The 24,398-nt window shown below is 38.4% G+C and overlaps 1 protein-coding gene and 1 long non-coding RNA gene across 6 annotated transcripts in view; one reads left to right on the top strand and one right to left on the bottom strand.

Moving 5' to 3' along the window:
* The window catches only part of LOC112658206 (uncharacterized), a 98,355-nt gene extending 80,330 nt beyond the window's left edge, over positions 1 to 18,025 (top strand). The window contains exon 3 of the long non-coding RNA XR_003135603.3: positions 16,916 to 18,025. This is a non-coding gene — a long non-coding RNA (uncharacterized LOC112658206). The remainder of the gene's footprint in view (positions 1 to 16,915) is intronic.
* Positions 1 to 24,398, bottom strand: part of PHACTR1 (phosphatase and actin regulator 1) — a 558,131-nt gene that overhangs the window by 421,216 nt on the left and 112,517 nt on the right. The gene's annotated exons all lie outside the window — the stretch shown is intronic.

Here is a 24,398-nt window from a genome sequence, read left to right as displayed (position 1 = left end):
AAAATTAAAAGAAGTATAAATATATATATTTTTAAAATTCTATTTATTTATTTGAGAGAGAGAAAGCATGCAAATGGGTGGAGGGACAGAGGGAGAGGCAGAAGTCAGACTCCCTGCTAAGCAAGGTTTGATCCCAGGACCCTGAGATCACACCCTGAGAGCCAATGTCAGATGCTTAACCGACTGAGACACCCAGAGGTCCCAAAATAAGTAAGTATATTCAAAGAACTTACCACAGTGCTACTATGCAATAGACTAGAAAGCAACAAAGTTAGCTCATATCATATTTCTTGCTGCTACTCACTCTCGTGTAGCCAGGGTACCCTAGTGTCCCCAAGGTCTTGTCTGAACATGGCCAAGAGAGCGAGATCATGTCACTCACTAAGTTAATTCAGCTGCTGACTGTGCAGAGTTATTTCCTTACCAGCTCAATGCAGCAAGCATTTATTAAATGCTTCCTTCATGCCCAGCACTCCTCTGTAAAGCATTGATTACACTCTTGGAAATTAAATACAAAAGCAAGAAGAAATAGTCACTACTTTAGGAGACACATAATTTTGGGGTGGAGGATACAAACTTTATTTATTTATTTATTTATCTATCTATCTATCTATCTATTTATTTATTTATTTATTTTTGTGGAGATGGTGAAAAGTGTGTGGATATAGAAAATATATGGGGCACCTAGGTTAAGTGACGGACTCCTGATTTCAGCTCGGGTCATGATCTCAGGGTTGTGAGATGGGAGCCCTGTGTCAGGCTCTGTGCTCAGCAGGGGAGTCCACTTAAGATTCTCTGGCTCTTATTAGAAACGACAAATACCCACTATTTGCTTCGATGTGGAGGGACCTGGAGGGTACTATGCTGAGTGAAACTAGTCAGTCGGAAAAGGACAAACATTATATGGTCTCATTCATTTGAGGAATATAAAAATTGGTGGAAGGGAATAAAGGGAAAGGAGAGAAAATGAGTGAAAATATCAGTGATGGTGACAAAACACGAGAGACACCTAACTCTGGGAAATGAACAAGGGGTAGTGGAAGGGGAAGTGTGGGGGGGGTTGGAGTGACTGGGTGATGGGCACTGAGGGGGGCACTTGGCGGGATGAGCACTGGGTGTTATGCTATATGTTGGCAAATTGAACTCCAATAAAAAAAAAAAGATTCTCTGGCTCTCCCTCTTCCTCTTCCTCTGCCCCTCCCCACACTCATGCTGTCTCTCTCAAAAAGTTAAATAAGTAAATAAATAAATAAATAAATACAATTATTAAAAAGAATAGAAAATATAGGTGTAGGTATAGAAAATCTATAGCTAAATTACCCATTAATACATAGGACTTCACTTGGAACTGTATTATATAGTAGCTCCAGAAATTTCCCCTACTGTGAAGCACTGGTATTTCTCTATGTGGGTGAGGAAGCAGGTCCATTGGGTGGTGTGGAGGAGGCCTCCTTCCATACTCAAGTATCTGGAAATCTGCTTCTACAAGGGATTTCCTGAACATTGGCTCCACTAGCTTCTTTCTCATGGATGAAAACTTTTTCTCTGTCATGTTTAGGTCGTGAGCATGATGGAGTAAGTTAATGGAATGAATGCTCAATGTTCAAAGAAAACTGATCAGACATGCCAAAATATTGGCTTGACTGCAATCAGACATTCTACATTTTAAAAGAAATTTCTGTAAATATCTATACAATTCATTCTTGAAGGAATTAACATCAAAAGAGAAAAGTATATAAACGTCTGAAAATGATTTTTAGTGAGACATAATAACTAGATCTCCACAAAGTCTCCTATGGGACACCCACATAAAAATTCTGCTCCTGATTTCTCATCAATATGTAACTCCGTTGCTTTGGGGTTGGGAGTGATCTCTGGTGACAGAAGTATATAAATGGTCATGATCCTTTGTTCTTGCTTTGTGGAACTATTACACCTACATTCCTGCCTTCTTGCCCAGATCTTTAATTTTTCCTCTTGCACAGCCTAACTTCAGCACATCTGGCCCAGGTGGGCACGTGGAATATAACCAACTAGTCTTCATTCATTTTAATTTAATGAGATATGTATCCAGTGATATGGAGGGACTCACTGTCCATTAAATGTGCACATTTTGGTGTATTTGTGACCAGTATTCTGCTTCTATTAACTGCATCAGACATTGGAATCAGGTTGGGAGGCTGATGTGTGAGGAAACAGGGTTATCTTGGTAGCCTGGTTGTAGGGGGGTAGCATGTAGGACCCATGGAGCATTGAGAAGGGACAGCCTGCCACAGAAGTGCCCTGACTACTTTGTTCATTGCATAGTACAAGCCTGACCCTTCCCAAATCCCACTAAAGGCTCTATGTGGGGCAGAGGGGGTTATGGTTGTGCTGCTCCACTCCCCACTGACTGGCTCTAAGAGAAGGAAAAATGGCTTGCCGGCATCTGGATGTACATTCACAGCAGCTAAGATGGGGTGGGTGTCAGACAAGGGCTGACACCATTCCTTGGCCACAGGTGAAACTTTGATCCATCCCAGCAAGATAGTCCTATAACATTTTGAAGATTATATTTAACCTATCATTAGTCTTCTTGTTTGTGTCTTACAGTTCCTGTTTTTTCATGTTCTGAGGTTCTGAGATCAAACCTTTGTGTGGTTAGAATCCAGGCCCTACTGCTCGCCTGCCCCTGCCATGTGACTCTAATCTGTCTAAGGCTCTCTCTCTGCATTTGTGAAACGGGAATCATAATAGTTCTTTTCTCATGGGATTGTATTAGATTGCATATATGAAGCATGTTAGAATAACTGGGATGTAATCAATACAAGCGAATGTTAGCTAGCCGTCACCATCATTGTTATCATCAGCAGCAATAGCCTTACAATCATTCAAATTCCTACCATCTTGGAAGACCTGGTTCTCAAAAACCCCAGAGACTGGAGATGCAAGTAGGGCATACAAAACATGGCTAAACTACCTACGATGACCAACACTGGCATTGATGCCATTCTGTCTCATGTTGGGGCTTGTGGCTATTTCTAACCACACTTAAGGGAACAAAATCCACAACCACTTCCAGGCTACATAGCAAAATTATGTTGTAGTGTCTGTGTTTTGTGAGTGCTTCTATACTCAATAATTTTAATTCACAATAATTTTCTGAACACAGTCCAACAAAATTGCATAAAAAACATAATGCAACAAGAGAAAACAAAAGGCCTTCTGTTTTAACAAAATTTTACCTAACATAAATTTACAGAACACAAGTTAACTTGTTATAAAACAGTAATTTAAGTGTTTTCCACTTCAAGCTGTCTTTTTCTATTTTATTTTTAGGAAACTCTAAGGTACCATCTTTAACCACCTACACAAAGAATATCCTGATGGACAGCAGAGGTCATGGTCTTCTGACATAGAAACCAAAAAATAAGAAAGAGTTGGTAAGGTAGAAAAAGAAGGAATTAGGTATCAGATGCTATGGTGGGCAGACTCTAGGGTGGACTCATGATTCTTTTCTTCTTATTTTTATACACTTGTAGGATCTCTTCCTCTTTAGAGTAAGCAGGAACTGTTACTTTCTTTTACTCAATAAAAGACAGCCAGGGTGATGAGATGTCACTTCTATGATTTCATGACACAAGGAAATTCTCTCCTTTGCTGGTTTGATAGTGCAAGTGGCCTTATTAAGGTGGCCTCTAGGAACTGAGGGTCCACCAGCCAATGGTCAGTAAAAATCCAAGTTCTTCAACCCTACAGCTACAAGGAGCTGAATTCTGTCAACTGTGACATTAGCTTGGAAATGAATTCTTCCTCAGTTGGGCCTACAGATGAGACTGCAGCCCTGGCCAACACTTGACTGCAGCTTTGTGAGACCCAGTGAAGCTGTGCCTGAATTCCTGACTGCAGAAACTATGAAATAATAGATTTGTGTTGCTTTAGGCCACTAAGTGAAGTGATATTGTTATACAAGCTCCAAATAGTTTTTACAGATATCTATTACTGTCAGACACCGGATTGTTGGTTTCACATATATAGCTCTACAATACTCACAGTAATTCTGGAAAGAAGGCCTTTAATCCCATCTTTATAGAGAAAAAGCTGATGTTTGGGGTTGTCAAGTTACTTGCCCAGGACCATTTAGCTACCTTAAGGTAGGGTGGTAATTTGTGGAAAGAGACTTTTTTTTTTTTTTTATGATAGGCACACAGTGAGAGAGAGAGAGAGGCAGAGACACAGGCAGAGGGAGAAGCAGGCTCCATGCATCGGGAGCCCGATGTGGGATTCGATCCCAGGTCTCCAGGATCGCGCCCTAGGCCAAAGGCAGGCGCCAAACCGCTGCGCCACCCAGGGATCCCTTGGAAAGAGATTTTTATGGTTTGTCTCATCTCTTGATTTGGTCTAACTGTACTAAGTTGAATAAATGGTGTTTCTTGCTTATCTTTTCTTTTTTTGTAAGTAGGATGAAAAAGATTTTAAATATATGCCCTATTTATTCATCACATTAGGAACTAATTGAAGTGATGAGATAATACTGTTTAGAAACTTCTGGCTCCCTGGAGAAGATTGTGAATGCAGTTAATATTTGAAATAATTTTAAATATTTCAAATTATAAGTGAATTACTGAGGAGGTACTTGCTTTCATAGAAAAGTTTTCTTCTCTGTAACTAAAAGACTGTGATTTTCAAAGTATGTAATTCAGACTCTAGCAATATTGCACAGGAAGTATTTCAACTATCTTTCCTAGCTGTGGACACCAAAGCTAAATGAGTGCCTCTCTGGGATACACAGTATCTTTTTTGATCATTCTTGGTTGCACTTGTTCTGGAAATTTTGCAAAGATGATAGCTTGAGTAGTATTTGAGGATGCTTCTTCACCTTTCAGTTCACTATTGCTAGAGATTTCCACTTCTATGTTCAGCCTAAAGTCCTTCCTGCTGGAACAGTGTTACTGTCTTCCAGAATAGAGATAGATGAAAGAGATAAAATTCTGACAATTCAAGTTCAAGAGAAATCAAGATTTTGACTTTGCTTTTATGAGTTCACTAAACTTGCTACCAAAAAATTCAGATACATTGTTTGGTAAGTAGAAAAAAAGAGTACCTTTATGGGGCACCTGGGTGGCTCAGTCAATTAAGCAACCGGGTCTTGATTTAGGCTCAGGTCATGATCTCAAGGTCATGAGATTGAGCACCATATCAGGCACCACACTGAACGTGGAGTCCACTTTCTCTCTTTCTCTCTCCCTCTCCTACTGTTCCCCCCCTCACTGCTGGTGTGCTTTCTCTCTAAAAAATATATTTTAAAAAGTATCTTTTCTCATCATGTATGCTGAAATTGAAACTGAAAAAAGAAGCAGAGTTGGCAGGTGAGAAAGAGAAAGACAGGAGTTAAAAATCAGAGCCTGGGAATTAATATTACCTTAATATTTTAAGTTACTGTGGGCGTATTTTCAATGCCTTTAAAAGTCAGGTGAGGTTGATGGCTTCCTGGTAAGTTCCAGAAAGTAATTCAAGCTGAAACAAAGGCCCTGGTGCTTAATTCACCAAGACCATGATTGTTGTCGCTTTTGTGATATTAAATAAAAGACCATTATTATTTATAGAATTTTATAAAGAAACAATGTAGACACACTAATGATTTCAAATTTTTTTTGCCTCAAAGAAATTGAAAACTTTCTTCTTTGTAACTATTCAAAAAAACCAAGCATGAAACTAGTATGTGGGAAATTTCGTTTATAGTTATCTTTACTCTTTTCTTCCATCTGTGCTCCCTCACTCGCCAACTGGAACTTAATCTGGATATTCCCACCAAAAAGGTACTAAGCCTAGGTTGTGTTACTTAACTTCTCCCTGTTGTCCTGTCAGCAGAATAGAAACAGTAATATCTATCTTACTTTACATGAAACCATGGTAAAAAATACACCTCTAAATAAAACATAGTACATCACTATTCAATCTGCCCTTCCACATATATTTTCTTCTTTGAAAATATCTTCCACAAGGGATACCTAATATATATATATATACCAGTAATTGGCGGGAGAGATTGTTTCATGTGTATAGTCTTTTGAGACCCTTGAGTTTTAAATAATAAGAATACGTTGAAAAATAAGTAAAATTGAAGCCAATAAAAAATGTTTAAGAAGAATGTTTCATCCATTTGGACTGGTATGCTGCACCAGTGGCATCCTAGATAAAGTATTAAACTAGGGAGCACTCAATACCTCCCTTGTGCTACACTCCATCTCACACTCTGACACAGGCATCCCCAAAAATGTCTCAACACCTCTGCCCAGATGCCAGTGGTGGGCTGGAGAGGAAGAAACACCTTCATAACTCCATGTACCCCCACCTGACTCCTCACTTCTCCCACAGGCATCATTACTTCAGGCTTACTCTTACTCTCAGAACACATTCCTACAGAAGTCTACTGTCTCCATCGTTCTTTCCCTCTGGGTTTGCCCAGCTACCTATCACCTTTTCACATTTCATCTGGGCCCCAGTTTTCCGTCATCCTCAAAGCTTTTCACTTACTCTCCTCCTTTTCTGAATTCCCTTCATTGCTAACCAGTTGTGAGGCAAAAGCAAAGCATTTCACTTTTCTGAGGAATAAAATGTTCATCTTTGGGAAGGGTGTATTTGAAAATGTGCAGATGCTTCCTCTTGAGGATGGTCCATCACTCTGTTCTAGGATGTTCTAAGTTGTCCTAGCAACTTCTCAGAAACAAGTCACCATCAGAAGCTTGATTTGATCTATCTGCCTACAAGGAGGAAAGCTGTATAAATGATATTCTAATTCATTCTGAAGGCAATATGAACAGAACTATTTATTTGGATGTATACATTCAGACTTTTGTTTTTCTAATTTCTTTCCCTTATGGTTCGACCATCACACTCCCAAAACAAGGATAAACAATCCTAGTATTACATTTTGTTTCAATTACTAATATTTTTTTCCCATCGACTGCTACAATTATCTGGACTTATGTGTGCTCTGGCCATATTTGAGTCTGTATGAATTTTCTGTCTGAAACAGATATGTTGCACATTTGGTTTATTCTTGGTTCCCTAAGTTATGGATAACTGTAATTTAAAGGTGTAAGCTACATGAAGATGCCTTGCATCCTCTATTTTAACTTATTCTGGGTTAATACCACTGTTTCTCTCCACTAATTTAAACCCACTTAACTCTGCCCAATCTATGGAAATTTTGGTTTCTAAAGCTAGACTTCACTAGCTCAGGCCTCTCTAGGGAAGAAGATTGAGACATTTCTACTAATATCTATGAACCTATTATGTCATTCAGACCCTAGAGTTGACAAAGCTAAGTTATTTCAGTTAAAGGAAACATGTTTTTAGTCTTTTCCAAAGTCTTTAAAAAATAGCTATTGAAAAAAATATTATTGAGCACTTACTATGTGCCAGGCACGCTCTAGTGACACATTAATGGAAAAAATAGGCAAAATTTCTTCAAACATTTTTGGGTGAGTGGGACTAAAATCAGTGAACAAGTGAATACACATTCTAATAAGACAAATTCAGACAATGGTCAGTCTTATGGTGAGGCTAAAGCGAGATGACTGAATGGAGAGTGATTTGAATACATGTCAAGATGGGGGTTATATAAAGCTTTCTAAGGGAGTCAACAATCAAAAATTTTGAATCACAAGAAGGACCTAGCCTTGGGCATCCATCGTGATGATTGATTGAGGAAGACTATTCCAGATAAAGGCAGCCATTAGTTCAAAAACCCTAGGGTGGGAGTGAGCTCAGTTTGTGTGAGGAGCAGAAAAAAAGCCAGAACAACAGAGCATGGTGAATAAGGGCAGAAGGATGTCAGGGAAGCAGAGGCCAGATCATGCAGGGTTTTCTAAGGAAGGCTAAGGGGATTGAGATTTTATTGCAAGTTAGTAAGAGGCCATTAGAAGATTTACACTTAGAAGTGCTCACCCTGCCTGTCACAAAGAGAACAGACTGTGTGTGAAGTGGTGTGCACGCATGTCAAGAGTGACAAGCAGGAGACCAGTAAATGATTCCGGTGAGAGAGATGGTGTTTCAAACATGATGGCAGTGGTGAGGATGGAGAGAAGGACAGATTCAGGTTATGGTACAGAGGACTCTAGAGCAATAATTATCTAGTATATTAAAAGATAACTCCGATATACCCAAATTTCACATAGAAAAGGAAGCAAAGAAACCAATAGCATATGGATCATAGCATTTTTGATATAAAAGGGACCTCAGAAGACACTTAACAGATGAGAAGACAGTGAGCTGCCATAGTAAATAACTTCCTCAAGGACAAACAATTAATGAGCTCCAGAACTACATCTCTTCATATCTTGTCTTCCTCATCATATTCAGGCTCACTACTAATCTGGAATTTGCCCTTTGGATCACACTATAGTTGATAGTCTAACACTGCAGGTTACTTGAAGAAAATCTCAGAAAGACTCTTTATACATAAGAACGTCATAATTTCTAAGACTTTAATTGGCCGTGATGGAAAAGGAGTCAAGTGTCCTGGCTCAGAGAAGGTATCTTGGCATTTAGCATGGACATAGATTTACCAATCTTTTACATCTCCCTGTACTTCTACGTTCCTGACAACACAAAGGGAACAAATGATGAGGGGCATGGGAGGTAGTTCTCTTCCAGGTAACAACAGTGTAAAGATCTGAAACTAAACTAAGCTTACGAGGCAGAGAACTTTGAAACAAGCAATACAGTAAATGAAATCTTGAGTGTTACACTAAATTTAATAGAAGCATTTCAATTTTGCTTGCTTTGAGAGCTCATCAACTTTCATATGATAAATTCTTGACTCCCTAAAGCATTTATTTGCTGCCACTTACCAGGGCCAGATTGAAAAAGCCCAGGAGTGCTTCTTGTTGACAAGAGATGAATTGTCTAACTATTTAAAGCATGTTATAGCCATGAATTATTTTTCAGTGTTTACTGTTCTGAGTCCATAACTGGAAAATGATGAACTTTCTTCAATGTCGATGCTAGAATGTGAGAAATGTGTTGACCTGGCAACAAGCCCATTAGTCTAAAACTAAACATATATGAGCATACAAATCAGTTTTAGGTTATACAGTTTGGATTCTGTTTCAGACTCCTAGTTAATATGATTTGTTATTTCCAACTGCTCTTCCATTAACAAATGTTGTATTCCAGAATTTCAAAATGCTTTCTTAAAGGCACATGAGGAAAAAAGCCCTAGGTCTTACTATGTTTCTGACAGAAATGAGTATCACCCTCGTCTGCTATCTCATTTGCTTTTTCAAGGTATATTGTTTCCTCAAACAAATAAGGAGGTTGTTTAGATTACATGGTCTAAGATCCCTTTCTTCTCCAAACCCAAAGACAGCAGTTATTTTAAGAAATCCTTAAAATTGTGTGTGCCATAAATGACCAAGGCCATATTAAGAGAAGCAAGTTTTCCACTCTTAGACTTAACATTCTCTTTTCTTTTTCTCCACACAGCTGAAGAGATTTGCATATGTTGAACCATCCTTGCATCCCAGAGATGAATCCCATTTGATTATGGTGAATGATCCTTTAGATATGCTGTTGAATTTGGTTTGCTAGTAGTTTCTTGAGAATTTTTCCATCTATATTTGTCAGGGATATTGGCCTATAGTTTTCTTTTGTTGTAGTGGCCTTATCAGGCTTTGGTATCAGGGTAATGCTGGCCTCATAAAATGAGTTCATAGTGTTCTCTCTTTAATATCTTTGGAAGAATTTGAGGATTGGTGTTAATTCTTTGTTCTCTCCTTTTTAATATTTTTGGAAGAGTTTGAGGATTGGTGTTAATTATTTAAGTGTTGGTGGAATTCACCAGTGAAACTGTATGGTCCTGGGGTTTACTTGGTTGGGAGGTTTTGACTACAGATTCAATCTCCTTATTCATTATTAGTCTGTTCAGATTTTCTATTTTTTTCATAATTTAGTCTTGGTAGGTTGTACATTTCTGGGAACTTACCCATTTTTTCTAGGTTGTTCTATATGCCAAGAGGATTAAATATAATCACTGTACAAGCTAATCATATCATAGTTGCCATTCTTGTTATGTCTGCCAAAGAATGTAGAATGTAGAATGTAGAATGTAGAATGTAGAATGTAGAATAACTCCAGACTGGCCAAGTCTCCTCTTAAAGAGGCAGGAAACACTTCAAAGCAAGCTGTACCTTATATGTCCTATGTGAATTTAAACAAGGGAGCAGACATCTGATCCGTGCTTTGTGTCTTTGTATCCAAGTATGACTTACATATCGGTTACTCAGTTATCAAATGACAGATAAAATTTTCTCCTATTTTAAGGATGTCATCCCTTGCTCTAGGTCATCAAAGTGCAAGACACAATATGTACCTGAGGTCTTGAGTGAAGTGGTGCTTTTCTGGATAACTTTCCTCATTTTGGTACCATGACATTCCCTATTTCTGGACAAACCTAATGTCTATAAACTGTAAATATAATATCTCCAAGTATTCACATGGCTTTAAAAAATGCACCATGATTTCATATGTATTTAATTATTTGTTAATTTATCCAGTCACACAGTGGATATTTGTTAAGTGCCTACTATGTGTTATGTAATGGATTTTTAATCAGAAAACATGGAGAGAAAAAAAAAGAAAACATGGAGAGGCAAAACTTTATTTTCTGTTTCTGGGACAAACTGAAAAATCAGAATTCTTTTATAATTTCATTTTGCTGAGGCTTGCAAAATTCAACATTTTAAAATGTTTACGTCTAGATGAAGTGAGTCTTCATTTATTATATGCTGTCACTAGCTGATAATAGACTGGTGATCTAAACTACATGTTCTTTGGTTCCCTCCCTCTCTTTGTCTCTCTATCAATTCACCATTTTTATTTACATGTTCAATGTAGACATTATCAATGTGAGCTTTAAATATGCTGATTCCATAAAGCAGAGATTTAAATAAACAAATATCTTACTAGCAGTACCTTTTTTTCACAGATTCTTTTTGTCTAAGACCCTTGAATCCTATTTTGAGGGTAATCAATAAAGAGAATAGAGTAAGATTCTGGGAAGTTGGGTTAGCTGGGTCTCCAACCTGAGTAGAATTTTTAGGTCACTTCTAGTTTTTAGAGCCAGTCAGCTGTGAATTGAATTGAATAGATGGTGTGTCTTGAATGAAGGGAACTAAAGACACCTTTAATTTTCTTTTATAATCTTCTACTATCTTACTCATCCATTCCAGTCATAAAACTAAAGCCCAATTCAAGATCACATTTGGGCCATTTTAAAGAGCCTCAACACCTTATACTCATTCTACTGTTACTCTTTTTCCCAAGCCATTTACCCTGGTTTGCAGATTAATTTTTCTCAACTATAGCACTAATCTCATCACTCACCTACTCAAATGCTTTCAAATGAACTCCCATTTCCTCCTAAATCAAGCAGAGAACTCCTTGGTCTTGTACTTACAGCTACCATGTGGTCCCAAACTCTTTTATCAAACCTTCTAAGAGGTCCCTTAGGGCTGTATATTAGGCTAAGATACAACTTCATGTAAATAGTCCTCTTCACTACTAGAAAGAACTTTTTCTCTAGCCTCAAAATTTGTGATTTTTACTTCTTTTCTTTTTAAGACACCCCACTCACACTCCTTCAAAATAGGCATTGCCTGTCCTCGTCTCTGAGATGGCTCCCTTTGGCCAAAGGCTTCAAAGTATGTCTTGCCTATATTCCAAACTGCTTTTTAAAAAGGCCCACATTTTTGTTTTTTTGTTTTGTTTTAAAGATTTTATTTGTTTATCCACGAGAGACACACACAGAGAGGCAGAGACATAGGCAGAGGGAGAAGCAGGCTCCCTGCAGGGAGCCGGATGTAAGACTGGATCCTGGAACCCCAGGATCACGACCTGAGCCAAAGGCAGACACTTAACCATTGAGTCACTCAGGTGCCTCAGGCACACATTTTTTTTTTTTTTTTTTACAATGAGAGCATTGTTTTCCCCCCTCCCAAAATGAAGGTTTTTTTTGTTGCTTTTTCCTCATTACAAGAGCTATAAAGTTTTATTACAGAAAAATTGGAAAACAAAGATAAATAAATAGTGGAGAATAGAAACCATTTATATCCTACCCATCCAGAGACAACTACAATTAAATTCTCATGTATTTCCTTCTTTTTTAACAAAAATATTACACTTTGAAAAGTTCTCAAATCTGAATTTAAAGTAATACTAAAACACCAATTATTACTAATAAAAAAACAAAAGTGAATAGGAACTCCACCTCAAAAAACCTTTGATCATCTATTTCTCACAGTTATTTTCATATAAAAAGAATACATCCACATAATTTTATGTCCTTTCATACAGTCTAAATTTGCTTCACTTTTTGGGTTTGCAAAAAGTGTGAACATATCAGTCTATATGTGCTGAATACATACAGATATGCTGGAGAAAATATACAGAATCTGTTCTAATAGTATTTAGATAGAGAACTGCAAAAATCAGTGACAATTCCTAACTAGAGAATAGAGAAACATAATGTTCCACTTTAAGCCGAGAATTTCATGATCTATAAATAAATCCTTTTGGTTAATTGACGTCATATTAGCAAAATGATAGAATGACAATTCTACTGCCTACCCACTAAGTCAACTGTAATTGGCTAAGTTTAGCAAGGTAATCAAAGCCCACAGCTACTTCTTTGTATAGATAATTCTAGCTCTGAATTAACCTGACAATCATATCCCAAAATTAAATTTTCTTTTGGAAAAGAGAGACATTAAATAATTGTTAAAAAACCAAAATGACTAATGAGTATCAGAAAGACCCAAATATCAAATCATAATAGCTCCTAAATATTCTATTTATTTCAGGGCTCCCTCCCTCACATAGGACAGAAAAGAAAGCTCTTTTCATTTTTAGGTTGTCGTATACTGTGGTTGGAAGGTTATGTTAGAATTCATTTCAGCCTTTTTTAATATCATTGTATGCTTGCCAAAGTCCAGTCTTCTCATGAAGGAGGGACAATTTTAAGCTGGCTTTTGCTTCCATAGAAATATTAATTTTTGGCAGCTCCAGGAATATTTCAGGCATAAACAGCAGGTTCTGTTAATTTTAGTAAATTGGATCTGCATCTGTGTAGGGAATTATATTGTCTTTTACGTGAATGAAAACCCTTCCCAGTCTCTCTCTCAACACTGATGCTGTGGTCATTTCTAGTTAAGTTCCAGAGCAAGATTTGCTATTATACAGGGTTTTGTTTATGTGTATATATCTTAAAATAACTAGAGTTAATTTAAATTAGAATTAATGACATCTTTGGGGCAGAGGGGTTTTGCATAGGCTCTAGGAGGTCTATCAAATCTCTGAAATGATACATAACATTTAATATTATGAACTTTTTTCTTCATTATGGGGAAGGGGTCTACAGCTTTTGTTGTCTTCTCAAGGGTTTGTGACTCCAAAATATCTATGAAACCTGATTCGACATTAAATACAATTGAGTGAAGTTGCTTCCATGTTTATGCAGTGAAGTTCTAGCAGATATCTGGATAGCCCTTGTATCTAAAGTGATTAAGCAAAAGACAGGAAATATCCTTTCATGAAAACATGAGGAGGAATTTTAGCTACTAACATTAAGATGAGTCGGTTTCCTAAATAATTAATAGCTTAATGATAATCAGCTCTATGATAATAAGCAATTAAGAATGAGGACAAAGGATAAAATGTAGGTATTGGACAGAATGGACTTTATTTGGGGCTTTAAAAAATGTTACTAGTAACCTATTTTCAAGACTGTTAAAATAATTAAATCTATAGAACTTCCTGATACTGCTGTCAGCATGTCATGGAGAAAGACATCCAAGCAATCAAACTGTGCTCATCTTCATGAGGAGTTATAGGAGAAATCCCTGCTTAACCTTTGTTTCAAGATTAATTGTCCTTAACCTGAGCTATTGTTTCCTTTATATTGACTTATTGACCTTGAGCATTGTGCAAACCTGGGAATTCTCTACCACAGTATGTCTGAGATGTACTGCAAGTGATTTTTGTTGTTAATATTAAAGCAATAAAGATTATAAATTATGTATTTAAGAAATAAATTAGAGAAGATTCAAGGATAGCCTATGACTATATCACAGTCATTAGAAGGCTTTCTACTTGAGTGGCAAGAGAGAATGAATAGCAATTAGCAAAAAGGCTACGCTTGGGTCTCCACAGAGGAGTTTCTCTCTCAGGTAAAAGTCACCAGTTAGTTCTGTAAGTTGAAGAATTGCTACTAAATTTGATTGTATTTCTATTTTCCTAGTCAACCAGGTGAACTCCAAAGAAGAGGTTTGAGTCATGAAGATATACTTGTTTAGCCTCTTGGTCTCCACATTGTCTCCAACTTTGTTTGTTTATTTATTTTTATTTTTTTAAGATTTTTATTTATTCATTAGAGACACACAGAGAGAGAGAGAGAGAGAGAGAGGGCAGAGACACAGGCAGAGGGAGAAGCAGGCTCCACACAGACGCCCTGGGCCGAAGGCTGTGCCAAACCGCTGAGCCACCCAGGCTGCCCTATTTATTTATTTTTTAAGTAAGCTTTATCCCCAATGCAGAGCCCAACATGAGGCTTGAACTCGTGACCCTGAGATCGAGATCTGAGTTGAGAACCGACTGAGTCACTCAGGTGCCCCCTTTCCAGCTATGTCTTTAACTTTTTCTTCTTTTATTTGGAAAAGGGATGTCACAACTTTAAATTCAAGCGATCTTGTTGGAGGGTATGTATCCTTGTGAGCTGCTCAGTTCCTTTGGGAAAAAAATGGTAAATACATCCATAATAATAATACTAATAATAATAAAAAGATGATGGGTACCTGGCTGGCTCAGTCAGTGGAATATGAGACTCGACCTTGGGGTTGTGAGTTTGAGCCCCATGTAGGGTGTAGAGATTACTTAAAATCTCTCTCTCTAAAAAAAAAAAAAAATGATGAAATAAATGTACAGTTTATTGGCTTTCCTGTTTCTAAGTCAATCAGTGAAATGTTTGGATTTTTGGAGTTTGCCATGGGGAAAAATTATTTTCAACATTACAGAGACTTATAACATAAGGGAATGCATAGAGCCATAGTGAGAAACACTCCCAATCTATTAAAATTATTCATTAAAATTCAAAGAAAACTTAAATGTCGAAAAATCCCCATTGGGCAGCCCAGGCGGCTCGGCAGTTTAGCACCGCCTTCAGCCCAGGGTGTGATACTGGAGATCCGGGATTGAGTCCCACGTCAGGTTCCCTGCATGGAGCCTGCTCCTCCCTCTGCCTGTGTCTCTGCCTCTCTCTTTCTCCGTGTCTCTCATGAATAAATAAATAAAATCTTTAAAAAAAAAGAAAAAAGAAAAATCCCCATCACTAATGTAAACTTAACATCATGGAAAGTCTCCTCTAAATTTTTTTTTCTTTTCTTTCTGTTCTTTATTTTGAATGCTTACCTTCCTAATGAATGGAGAAGTTATCAAGAGTGATGGTGAGTTTAGCAAACCTTCATTTCATAATGAGATAAAGATGAAAAAGGCAATGCCCTAGCAGATGAGAGTGACACAGCCAAACATGCAAAGGATCATATGGTGAAGAAAGGAGCAAAAATAGAAACAAATTCTGCAAAGTAGAGCTGGGAGGGTAGAAAGCAGGAGCAGCAAGAAGTAGCTGAGGGGAAGCAAAATGACCAGGAGTTTCTCAAGAGATGATCAGGGCTGGAATGCCAAGTTCACTTAAAGGTTGTTGCAATTTATCTTCCTGCCTGGTTGGAAATCACTAATCCAAACTGGTTCATAACTAAAGGAAAGCAGATCCATGTGTCTTGACTGATTCAGGAGGATTTTGTTTATATACTCAATGGGTGAATATTCTCAGTGAAGAGGAACTTTCTAGCTGCCCAGTGTGGTGTTGGCTACAATGGCAGAGCAAGGGGAGCTTTCATTTTTGGTTACCATTTACCCCTAATATGTCCTTCCTGTGTGAAATCCAATCTTTTTTTCTAAAATAAATAGTATAGGGGCACCTGGGTGGCTCAGCGGCGGGGGTGGGGGTGGGGGATCTGCTTGAGATTTTCTCTTTCCCTCTGCTCCTCCCCCCTAACCTCCATGCTTACATATGCACAAGCTCTCTCTCTCTCTCTCAAATAAATATAAAAATCTTAAAAAAAAAAAGATACATAATCTAACTTGGACATTCATTTTAATAGAGAGGTTAACTTATCCTTTTACTATTAATAGGCATGTGGGCCTAAGGCTGAGTCTGGGTAGTTTCTTTCAAAACAGGTCCTGATGTATGATGGGCACATGTATCTTTGTTTTAAAACAGCACTATAATAATGCAAAGAATGAAACTGGAGGGAAGTCTCTGGGGAAGTAAAAAGACAGTGCGTAGGCTGAAGTTCATTACTTTCTTTTGGATGCGACTTTTATAATGCACGAGCCATGCAAAACAAGAATGATAAGATTTATTACTTCCAGCACATGATTTTTCAAAATTTCTTTTAAAAAGGGATAGGCCATATTAATAAAAACTGATGTTTTTCAGTCATTTCCCTATTCCATTTGTAAAATGCTAGTGTGTTTCTAAATAAAACAGAGGGCAGCCCTGGTGGCTCAGCGGTTTAGCGCCGTCTTCAGCCCGGGGCCTGATCCTGAAGACCCAGGATCGAGTCCTATGTCGGGCTCCCTGCATGGAGCCTGCTTCTCCCTCTGCCTGTGTCTCTGCCTCTCTCTCTCTCTGTCTCTCATGAATAAATAAATACAATTTAAAAAAAACAAAAACAGAGAAACAAAACTCAATAGCTATCAATCACCTCATTCAGAAATAGGAACAGAGAAACAGCTAGTAATAGTTAATAATGTCAATAAATCTTCTAAATGCTTTAAATATATTAACTTAATTTCCTTTGCATTCACTTTACAGATGTGGAAACCCCAACGCGGAGAGCAGAAGTTACCTGCCTAAGGTCACAACGGTAGAAGTGAAAATGGAGTCCAGAATTGAGTCCAGATACTCTGGTTCCAGAACTGATGCTCTCTTGACCACTACACTAGGTGTCAGATACACCTGCTGTTAGACCATGTATATTAATGTCAATCCACAGAAACTTCAGGACCCAAGTGTCTTAATAGATCCCGTTATTACATGGTGGAGTACGGATTAAGCGTGCGATGAAAATAAAGCTAGGAAATAGGACAGCATTATTTGTTTCCCTTCTAGTCTCCATCTCTGCCTTCACTGCTCCCTCTGAAACCTTCTGAAATCCATCCTTGAGCCTTATTCTTCCAGAGCAGTACATTGATAATGGGAAGTACTCATATGGCTTCTCTCTGCCTTAATGGTATGCAGATGTATAATCCCATTGAGGACATGAGGCCGGCAACAGAATTTTCCTTCTTTTGGAAGGAAAATCATGAGAAAGGTAATTCAGGAATGTATAAAATCAAAATGCTGTTATACCTCAGGGAAGCAGCAAATGACCCCTAACAGCTAATGAATTTTAGCTTATATTTGTCTACAAAATAAAGAAAATGGATGTAATGAATGAACCCTAAGTACAAGCTTCTAAAGTGGTAGGAAACTACTTCTGCTCTATTACACTAACAGATGAAACCACAGAGAGAAGCAAAATATAGAATGAATCTGAAGCTCCAACTGAGAGAGGGATTTTCTAAAAATCAATTGTGTAATTCAATACAACACTGTGTTCTGAACATGGAAGTGGGTCAGCTCACTCCCAGGGCTTTTATGTTTCTTACAGATCTCCAATCCATATGAAAGCCAACAGGACACATCTACCCAGGTTCAGAGGCGGGCTTGCTATGCACATAATAACCAACAGAGTATAGTTAACACAATGTTTTTTCAGCTTTGCTGAAAAAATTCACACATCTTATTGGTAGTGGAACCACTGGAATATTTCTTGTATTTTATTTTTCTTAAATTCATCGTGCACTTAATGAATGGATGCTTTCAAATTAACTTCTTGGATTCACTGTGTTGATTTTAATAAAGTTCTTTGAAAATACCAAATTTAGGGCACCCCATGTGTCACTCATTCATTCTTCAAGGCTCTTGAAATATATGAACTTCTTTACTCTCCTCTAAAATCTCATGAAAAGGTGAACTATTCCTCTCATGTTCTGGAATTAGAAATCTAAGCATAGAGAATACAAGTAACTTGCACAAAGTTATGTGGACAATAGTAGATGGCAGAGCTTCCAAAAGTAGGTGATGTCCACAGATGGCCAGGTTTTGTGATGTGGCCTTGCTTGATAAAGAACTCTTATTGATGGGACACATCCCACCACACACAACAATCAACTCAAAATGGCTTAAAGACTTAAATGTAAGACCTCAACCACAGAATTTCTGGAAGAAAACATAGAGGGTAAACTTCTTGACATTGGTCTTACCAATTATTTTTTTGGATTAGACACCAAAAACAAAGGCAACAAATGCAAAATTAAACAAGTGGGATTACATAAAACCCAAATGCTTCTGCACAGTGAAGGAAACCATAAACAAACTGAAAAGTCAATCTATGGGAAGGGAGAAAATGTTTGCAAATCATATGTCTGATAAGGAGTTAATATCCAAAATATATAAAGAACTCATATAGTTCAAAAAAAAAATACCCCAAAATCTCAAACAATGAAAAAATGGGCACAGGAACTAAATACTTTTTTTTTTTTTTTTTTTTTTTTTTGCTTTTTGTTTTCTGAACTAAATAGTTTTTCTACAAAAGACATACAAATGGCCAAGAAGTATATGAAAAGGTGCTCTATGTCACTAATCATCAGGGAGATATGCAAATCAAAACCACATTAAGATATCATCTCACACCTGTTAGAATGGTCATAATCCAAAAGTCAAGAGATAATAAGTGTTGGCAAGGATGTGAAGAATGAAGAAAGGGAATACTCGTGCCCTGATAGTGGGACTGTAAATTGGTTCAGTCACTATAGAAAACAGAATGGAGCTTCTGCCAAAAATTAAAAAAAGAAATACAATATGATCCAGCAATTCCACTTTTAATTATATATCCAAAGGAAATGAAAACAGGATATTGAAGAGGTACTTCATAAACAAGGATCTTGAAGAGGTACATACTCCCATCTTCATCGCAGCACTATTCATGACAACCAAGACATGGAAAAAACCTAAGTGTCCATCAACAGATGAATGGGTAGAGAAGATGTGGTATACATGTATAATGGAATATTATTCAGCTATGAGAAAGAAGGGAATCCTGCCATTTGGGACACCATGGCTGGACCTTGGGGGCATTACAGTAAGTGAATGAAGCCAGACAGAGAAAGGCAGATATTGCAGACTATCACTTATATGTAGACTCTAAAAGAAAATAGTTTAACTCCTTGACATAGAGTAGAAAAGTAGCTGTCTCATGCTGGGGGTGGGAGGAACAATAGGGAGGAGTTGATGAAAAGGTACAAAGGGGCAAGAAGATGAATCAAGCCCGAAGAGTGAATGTGAAACATGGTGACTACAGTTGATAACGCTGTATTCTAAATCACTGCAATTTTCTAAATGTACTCATATACCATTAAGGTAAATATGTGAGGTGATGGATGTGTTAATTAACTAGATTGGGGAACTTCTTCCCCAATATATCCATGTATTAAATCCCCACGATGCACACTTTAACTATCTTACAATTTCATGTGTCAATTATACCTCAGTAAAGCTAAAAAATAAATTAAACATTTGCTTATTTTTAATTAGTAGTGATTTTGTGCAATATAAAGAACCTACCTTCCTAATAGGAAATGGTTTGATTTCAGTATTTGTCTTTCCTAATAAATAACACCAAAGACTTCCAATTTAATGTTAGAAAAATTCCCAAGGTTTGAAATCTCTTTTTCTCACTTTAGGGTGATGTGATACAACAATAACAAAAGCTATCATTTATTAGGCATTTACTGTGTCCCAGCTCCTGCAATCAGTGCTTTAGACCATTATCTCACTCAGTCATAGCAATTCACTGGGAAGGTTTGATTCTTCCCATTTTCAAGTTCAAGAAATTGAGGCTCAGAGACGAACTTTTCCAAGATTCCACAGTATGTGGCAGAGCCAGGATTCAATTCCAGATCTTTCTGACCATTAACCATTTTACTTTAGGGACTGCCAAGCCATTTATTATTGCTATGAATAAGTTTAAAATTATTTTTCCAGGATTTAATGGATGGAAAAATCTGAAGATGGTATGGAGAGCAGTAAAATTTTGCAGAAAAGGGAGACGGAGGCAGAAACTTCACCTGCTTTATAATTTTCAATCACTATTTCCTTGATTAAAACCCCCTTTCTAAAAGAGTCTTTTCTTCCACTACTCATGAAAAATGCCAAAAGGCAGTAAGGGTTTATAAAAAGTATCATCTTTAGATCACTAGGCAAGTGGAGCCAAACTTGTTCCTCCCTGCCAATCAGGGAAGCCACACTGCCACTATAAAAATCCTGTCATTACACACATGTACAGGACACACACACGCCTGTGCCCTTCTGAGTCACCACAGTGGTTTTTTTTCTTTCTCACTGCTAACCCCATTGGAGGCTCTTACACCTAAGCTTTAATTCCATTGCACATCCTACTCCAATGTAAATACTGTCCTGATAATTGGGTCTTCTTTTTTGAAATAGGATTCATGAAGTCTTTTGACACTTGTAACCACATCCTTCTGACTGCCCTGGTCTGTTAATAAAATTGGAAAGATTTTTCAAAGCAAAAGGAAAAAAAATCAAAGCCTCTCTCCCAAGCTAGGGCTATTGCGATTTATGTAGATGAAAACAGGATTTCCCATTTCTGAAACACTGTATGATACTTTAAAGTTATGAAGATAGCCGAAAAGTGTCAGATATGATTTTCTGGGATGGTGGCACCAGTGATAGAGGTCTCTGACCCAGGATGTCATAGAACGCAAAGCCCTCAAGAATAAAAAGAGTCTTGTCTCAGACTAGTGATCTGTCCCTGGGGATGGAGCCTAATCAGGCTTTGTCTCTCCCTAATATGAAACCCAAGATACACACCCACAGCGTTTAATTACAGAAGTCTAAAAGACTAAAGGGAATGACTGAATTTACCTTAGAGAGAACCTCAGATTAAGGGAAAGATGACATGTTTAAGAGGTGATATCCTTTCTTTGAGACTCCAAATGAACAGGTCTGATAAAACAGCTCTCATAAAAGGGTGAGTGGCTGGTATGTCTTTTGAGTAGACCTGGTTCCATCAGGCCTATTAAGGAGATAGGTCAACAGCCTCTTCAAGTTAATGTCAATGCTCATTTAAATTAAGCGTCATTTATGGAGTTCCAATTCTGAGTTGAAAGGGGGCCATTTAAAGTAGCATTGGTTGAAGGTTCTAGAAGATAATATTCATGTACAACTGTTACTTATGTATCTAGAAAGGGTCCACCCTCATGGGTGAAGAGCCATGCTCAGTTAACTTGCTCTTGTCCTCGTTGGAAAGATTCTTGCAAACTAAACCTTGTTCCCCGGGAAGATGAGCATACACAAGGAAAGGGGAACAAAGTTCCTAAACACTGTTAGTCTCTTGTGGAAAGGTTCTGCATACTGTTCTGTGTTCAGCTGGGTAAAGGAAGCTGTCTAGGGCAGAAAAGAGATAAAGGGACAAAGAAAAGTCGAAGAAAAAAACAAGGATAGTTAATCAGATCCCTCTTTTAACTTCCCACAAAGCCTGTGTTTGGTCCCCTTTGTTGGGTGTGAGCTGGGATTTTTCCAGTATGACTTAATTTGGGAGAAGGTGGGGTTAAGGAGCTGTTCCATCATTACCCCTTCCTCTCCCATGCAACTGTCACTAACGCTCAGTGAAAAGAGGAGGATGATTATTGTCTTCTTTTTCCATTTGTAAACCAAGAAGAGGAAAGAGCATCTTCACTAGCACCCACTATTCAATACTGGGAGACAGATTCATTTGCCACATTTGCTTGTCAGTGGCAGTGATCTGGCTTCTTGAGGGAACGATTAAAACAGGTAAGTTTGAAGTAAGAAGGTACAAGAAGAGAAAATACCAGAATGTGAGGCTCTCAGCGGAGAAGGGAATTTTGGGTAGACGGCAGGGGATGCGGGGGTAGCCCTGGAGCCTAGAATAAAAAGAAAAGGAATTCTAGGCACCACGGAAACCATTCCTTTTACTTCCCTGGCTTTGGGGGACTCCTTGAGATGTTTTGGAGAAAGAGCTGTATCTAAAGGAAATCAAAGAATTGCTGAAACTTCAAACAAAGCGTGGTGGCTCTCCTATAACATAAGCGATGCCTCTTCATTGAATTATAATTCAAAGCAAAACCAATTAAAACAGATTCCGTCAGCATGATTTTTAATTGTCTGCATGGGAGACTATATCATTACAATGGCAGTTGGCACCATGACAGATAAACACCAAGTATTGAAGCTCAAAATTAATCTTTTCATTTTGTCAAGAGAAATCTGCAACCCTGCTCAGTGAGTGTGAAGCGTGTTGCATTTTGAGGCAAACTTAACAGAAGATATGTCACAAAGGACCAAGGATTTGGGCTCTGGGTTGTATAAAGCAGTCACAGCAACTTAGAATCACTAATGGAGGGGGATTAATGTTTGTGGAAGTGGAACAATGCACATATACTTGTCTCGAGGGATACCCTTCAGGCATTTGACTCTACAGTGCAGCTTTTTTCACCACTTCTAGAACCTCTGGTGGGTGATGACTTCCTCTGGGAGCTAATACATAAAATGACAGAGTCAGAAGATATGATAGACCACCAAAGCCTCATTTTATTGGCCAGGAGACAAAGGGGAAGAGACTTACCCAAGCTCACACAAAACTAGTCAGAGCCTGATCAGCTACAAGAAAAGCAGACTTTCTAGCTTTTAATTCATTGCCTTTTCAGAAAATTGAATAAGTTCTGGAGATGTACCACACAGAGTAATGCCAAGAGCCAACAGTGCTGTAGTGTACACTTGAAATTTGCTAAAAAGGTAGATCCTATGCTATTACCATATTATTATAATAATAATACTACAACAATAACAGTGATAATAATACAAAGAGGGAAGGAGGAGACTTTGGGAGGTGATGGAAATGATGGCCTTGTTGGTGGTGATGACTTCATGGGTGCATACCTGTCCCCAAACTCATCAAGTTGGACGCATTAAACAGGAACATATTTTTGCATGTCACGCATACCTAATAAAGTGGCTTTTTGGAACTGGGCATAAAGTACTTTTAAGAAGTATCTTTGATCCTTACCATAAACCCTAATGATTGAAGACGAGGGAAGAAGGCCCAAAAGGCTGTGACCTGCTCATGGCTGTACAGCCCATAGAGAAATGGTTGGAGAATTCAATCTTTCAATTCTTTTCTCTCATCTTCTTGTTTTTTTTGTTTGTTTGTTTGTTTTTTTGTTTTTTTTTTAAGAGAAAGAGAAAGTTCAAGTGTGCACACACGTGCAAGAGTGAGTGAGGGAGGGCAGAGGGAGAGAGAGAGAATCTTTTTTTTTTAAGATTTTATTTATTTATTCATGAGAGACACATAGAGAGAGAGGCAGAGACACAGGCAGAAGGAGAAGCAGGCTCCTTGCAGGGAGCCCAATGTCAGACTCGATCCAGGGACCCCAGGATCATGACCTGAGCCAAAGCCAGATGCGCAACCACTGAGCCACCCAGGCAACCCAAGAGAGAGAATCTTAAACAGACTTCATGCCCAGCGTGGAGCCCAATATGGGGCTGGATTATCACCTGAACTGAAATAAAAAATTGGACACTTAGCCAACTGAGCCACCCAGGCGCCCCCTTTCTCTCTCCTTATCACAGCACCATGAAGAGAGGGCAGCCAGGAGTTTGTGTACCAGACAGAGGCTGGACAGGACATCACACGTATTAGAAACTGTGCTTCTTTAGCTGACTTCAGGGAACAACAGGAATCCTATGTGACATGGGGGAGTTAGGGCGGTGACGGAGGAGGATGTGGCTTCCTAAGCGAGATGGAGGAGAAGGAGCCATGCTGAGAATGGAGAGCGTTGTTCAGAATACTGCACCAGCCTGACCTGTGTTTCCCAAACTCCATCAGGTCTAGGAATCCCTGGGCAACCAGTTAAAAATGCAGACATCTGATCCAGTTGATCTGGGCGGGGCCTGAGATTCTATGTTTCTAACAAGCTCCCAGAAGATGCCAGTCCATGGACCACACTCTGAGTTGCCAGGCTCTGCTCATTCTTGTTTTTTTGCACTTCCAGAAAACAATCTCCAACAGCTGACTGCTTCTAGTTTCAGCCTTCATCTGGCAGCCCCCAGCGCTTGCTGCATTTCTGACCTGGCTGTACAGTCTGGTTTACTCATAAGAGAGGGACAGGTGGAAAGGATAGAGGGATAGCCTTTCTGAGGTTGGGCTCCAAGC

This window comes from Canis lupus, chromosome 35 (genome assembly GCF_003254725.2).
Source record: "Canis lupus dingo isolate Sandy chromosome 35, ASM325472v2, whole genome shotgun sequence".
NCBI lineage: Eukaryota > Metazoa > Chordata > Mammalia > Carnivora > Canidae > Canis > Canis lupus.
This window is presented reverse-complemented; position numbering and strand designations above follow the sequence as displayed.